The 4,887-nt window shown below is 43.0% G+C and overlaps 1 non-coding gene across 1 annotated transcript; it reads right to left on the reverse strand.

Annotated features, from left to right (window-relative positions):
• Positions 1 to 3,517: 3,517 nt before the first annotated feature.
• On the reverse strand, positions 3,518 to 3,680 carry LOC134377487 (U1 spliceosomal RNA). Its single transcript, XR_010023525.1, has one exon. It is a non-coding gene; the product is annotated as a U1 spliceosomal RNA (small nuclear RNA).
• Between the last annotated feature and the right edge of the window lie 1,207 nt (positions 3,681 to 4,887).

Below are 4,887 nucleotides of genomic sequence, written 5' to 3' on the forward strand. Positions count from 1 at the left end.
TGCTCAGGCCGGTGGTAGCATTAGATAAACTGGGATTGTCTGACAAAAGGGTACATTCTGCAGCTAGAATTCTTACAGTCACATTCCAAGGAAAATACTCTTGATTAAGTAATTGCCATTTTTATTCCTGTGCCAGGACTGACAGCATGGATTCCACTTAAGCCTGACAAAGCCTCGGAATCTTGCACAATACAAAGTCAGGCACCCGTGAACCATTGACGGAGAGTTGGTAAGAGACAAAATCAATTTGCCTCCTCAGCTCCGTGGAATGTGTTTTAGTATATTTAGTATTAATTTGAACAGCAACTAACATTTATGTAGTAGTTTATAGGGGTCGTTTTCACATACCTTCTTTTAATCCTCACAGTACACCTGTGAGAAAGCAGTAGCTTCAATTTCCTAAATGATGGAAATGTGGCTGGTCGTTAAACGATGATGCCCTCAGAAAACCAGGGCTCATCCAGTCCCCAGTACTTCCTAAACTAACCTCCTATATAATTTACCAACAAATGAGGAGCTGGACTATCAACCAGCGCAATGGACTCAAAGACGTAATGACATCACTGCAGGAGCTGCAGAGCTTTAGGGTCAGGAACAAAGGCGTGAGGTTCTCTTTCTCTTTGACTCCATTTTTTACTCCTTTTTCCTCTCCTCTGTGGTTGCATAGTAGGAAGGAACCTGTGCATATTTCCTATTTGGAAATCTGGGATTGGCATAGGGCTTGGGGAAAAGCAAACATAGGTCATATGTTGGGAGCACTGTGTTGTCTGCCCCTTCCTTTGGTTCTGGAATGGTCAAGCCAGAGCAGGGAGCTGATGGAAGGAAAGAAGTCTGGAGCAAGCTTCTCGAACCAGCTCAACTCTGGACTTTCTGCTGCTCTTAATCAATCCCTACTCCTCTTACTGGTCTCAGCTTGAAGTAACTGTCCCAGGGAAGAATATGCTGATCTCCACCCACTGTAGGGGATTAGCAGCCATTAGAATGCCCACCCATCCACCTTTACTTACACTTCCTTGCTCTTGTTACTATTCTATAGTTATTTGTGTAGTTATTCCTTTAAGGTGCATCTCATCTCCCCTTCTGAGGAGGAGCCTCTCTAGGGTGCAGACTGTCTGTGTCTCATCACATCGACCACCTCAGTGCTTGGCACAGAGGCCGGCCTTTCATAGGCATTGAATGAGTGAGTGAACAAACACGGACGACTTTGGAGTCTCCACCAGTGACCCACTTCTTTCAAAGAACATTGACAGCAGCCAAATGTCCACACAGATATGTTATTTTGAGAAACCTGGGATATGATTTGTTATACTGTTTAAATAAATGTCCTGCCAGTGTATCCTTTCTATTGTCTGCAAGAATGATCCAAACTAACTCTGGACATAATTTTGCACATTTATTTGATTTGAGGAGATAATCTGTGGAAATTGCCTCTGATGTGAAATTTTACCTAGGAAAGGAAAGAAAGTGTTTTAGAGTCTGATAAATATGGGTCAGGCAGATCCCAGCTCTACTATTGCGTGTCCTTTCCAGGCTTCAGCTCCCCTCTCTTTAATCTTTGGATATTAATATCTCCATCTGGGGATCTTATGAGGAAAAAGTGAATGAACACTGTGAAGGGGACTGATTCATTGAAATCTGGCATCCTTCTGACTCTATTACAAAGAATCTGAGGTTCACACTCTCTTTTAGAAGCTCCCAACTTCACCTTCAAGGGCACAGGGATTTTTTTCATCAGGAACTTCTCCAGTGTCCTCAGCATCTTGATACCGTGTAAAACAAACATCTTGGCTGGAACATTAGTCTAGAGTGAAATATCAAAGAAATGAGAAGAGCTGGGAGGGTCAGCCTGAGGTTCACTCGGGAGAGTGTGGTGCTGATAACACCAAGTCAAGGGTTAAGATCCCCTTACTGGTCATCTTTAAATAAATAAATAAATAAAAAATAGAAAGAAGAGCTGGGAGAAGGGAGATTCAAAATCATGATAAGTAAATCCTGTGTAAAGGTCCAGGGCTACAGCCGCATCACTGAATTTGCTGGGACCAGGAAGTGACTCTCCAATTCTGCAAGGAGGATTCCACTGGCCATCAACAGTGTCTTCTTCCTGATGTTTTCTGCTTCTGTAGGTGAACTCACTGCCCTTACTTCCGTTAACTAGACATTCATTTGGAAGGATGGAAGTTGCTCTCTATTTTCTGAGAAAATGTGAGTGTTCCGGGGAGGAACTTGTAACTTTGCACATGCTTAGCAGATAGGGCAGGAGTGGGCAATGTAAACACCCCAAGATCCCTGGGAAAGAAGCATAAAGAGAGAGCAGGGGAGAGAGCTCAAGGAAGGAGGAGACGAGGTACAAATTCTGCATATTTCTTTTTCTTTTTTTTCTTTTTTTTTTTTTTTTGTCATTTTTTCGTGACCGATACTCAGCCAGTGAGTGCACCGGCCAGTCCTATATAGGATCCGAACCCGCGGCGGGAGCGTTGCTGTGCTCCCAACGCTGCACTCTCCCGAGTGCGCCACAGGGTCGGCCCCAAATTCTGCATCTTTCTAAATTATGTTTGCAACCCCTTGAGTCTCGCCTATGCAATGATTCACAACATCGTAGCCTTGATACAGATCCTGTCCCCGTCTCTGCCTCTCCACTTCTCTTGAAAATCTTGGGTTACTACACATGAAGACATTTCCTTTACTTTTGGACAAGTATGGTTTGGATAAACTGTATGAGGCACATGCATTCAGCTTTTCAGTTTTTGTAAAGTTATTTTTCCAAGTAGAAGACATTGATGCACATTTATTCTGGAGAATCTGATAAGCTGGACCTTGTCTGACACTGATTCAAAAAATATAAAAAACTACTTTACTGCAAGACCTGATTTTTGCAACCCATTTTCTTAGAAATGTGCATTGAGCATTGAACCACAAACATAATCAGCCTGTCAGAACTGAGCAGGTCTTGGTTGAGTTGATTGCTCCAGGTAGGGAATGCCATCATTATGCTGCCATCGTAGCTGACCTGGCATGTCATTAGCAAAAGGGAAGTAACTGAAAAGGGCAGGCAAATTGACCTGTTGACTGAGCAACAGTAAAACAGAAATGTATAATGTATTGCAAAAATGTCATGACCAGGACAGAAACTGACAAGGAGGGACGGAGAGAGAGAGAGAGAGAGAGAGAGAGAGAGAGAGAGAGAGAGAGAGAGAGAGAGAAGGGCAGTTATATTCTGAAGGCTCCAACTGGACTCATGTAAGATTTTCCTTCAGGGCAATTGTGCAAAGCTCACCTTCCTAGTAGTGGCAAATAGCTGCAGTAAGTAGGTGAGTAGTGAAGTCAGTATGGTGGGCTCACTTCCATTCCCTGGCATGCCGAAGAGTGTATGACCCACCCAAGGGGGCAGCAACTACTCAGCTCTGGCTGATTATTGCCTTGTGGGTCTGAGGGTCTTGTTTGACCAGATCTGAGTTTTCAAGAGAATTCTGAATGCCGTTATGTACTGAAATGACCTGTTTTTTTCTTTTTTCTTTTTCAGGTGAGAGTGTGAACACAGTCGCCCACTACCACAAATTATGCAGTCAAGTTTCCCACATTTGGAGAAATCACAGGGGTAGGCACATCTGGAATGCAATGCGTAAGCCTCGCCCTGGGAAAACCACTTTTGTGATCATGGTATCTCTCTGCCAGGTAAGTATGAAATGAAATATTTTAAAAAGGTTGGCATCTAAACCAACTATCTTTTTAAAACACCCTATGTGTGTTATTTGAGAGCTTTGAAGGATGGGCCTAGGAAGGGGAACACTTCCTCTCCACCACCCCACATTTGTTCACTCACTGGGCATTTACTGAGCACCTTCTCTGTTCAGGTTCCTGCCTAGTGTGCTGGATCGCTGGTCGTGCGGGGCTACAGGAGACCAAGGAAGGTCCTCGCAAATAGGATAGCTTGCTGGTCCCAGGGGAGCTCATGATGTACTTGTGAAATAAAGATGGACAGGAACTTTAATAAAAGTAACAGATAGGAAGCTTTCCCTCTTAATCTACAACTGCTTTCTTTTCTTTTTTTTTTTTCTTTCTTTTTTTTTTTTTTAAGATGATCGGTAAGGGGATCTTAACCCTTGACTTGGTGTTGTCAGCAGCACGCTCACCCAGTGAGCTAACCGGCCATCCCTATATGGGATCTGAACCCGTGGCCTTGGTGTTATCAGCACCGCACTCTCCCAAGTGAGCCACGGCCGGCCCTACAACTGCTTTCTAAAGAAAGTAGATCCCTTAAGAAAAAAATTGCAATGTCTCTGTGAGCTTTTTTTTTTTTTTTTAACCACTTATCTTGAAACTTTTGGAAAGGCAAAATAACGGGACTTAAGTTAGTGACACACAAGAGCCCACATCCTCTGCACAATAGAATAAGAAAGATTTGAAGTTCTCCTAGGTGACCCAGAAGGGGGAAGGTGGGGAAAAAGGAGGACACAGGAAAGAGGACTCCTGATGGCAAAATGCACAGGTACTGAAGTGGCTAAAAACACATGGTCAGGGAGGTCCCTTGTTCAATTGCTCAGTGTTTTCTCTACTATCCCCAATATCAGAAAGTCTGCTACATATAAAAAGCCCTTCTGTAATTTCTAATTTTTAGTGTGTGTCAATCAAGGAAAGAAACTGAGTTCTCAAGAGATGGTGTAGGACAGAGAGAATGTGATAGGATAGTGAGAACATTTATAATCTGAACTAATTCAGGGAAGCAAGAGGCAGAGCTGGAAGAGAAGTGGGAACTGACATCCAACAGGAGTTTGCAGAATCTCAGGAAGGGAAGCTAAACTTAACTTTTCTTTTCTTTTCTTTTTTTATGTATTAATAACAGAATATAACTTATAACCTTGAAACAAATGCTGAAGTACGTAATTGAAA

Source organism: Cynocephalus volans, chromosome 4 (genome assembly GCF_027409185.1).
Source record: "Cynocephalus volans isolate mCynVol1 chromosome 4, mCynVol1.pri, whole genome shotgun sequence".
Classification (NCBI taxonomy): Eukaryota; Metazoa; Chordata; class Mammalia; order Dermoptera; family Cynocephalidae; genus Cynocephalus; species Cynocephalus volans.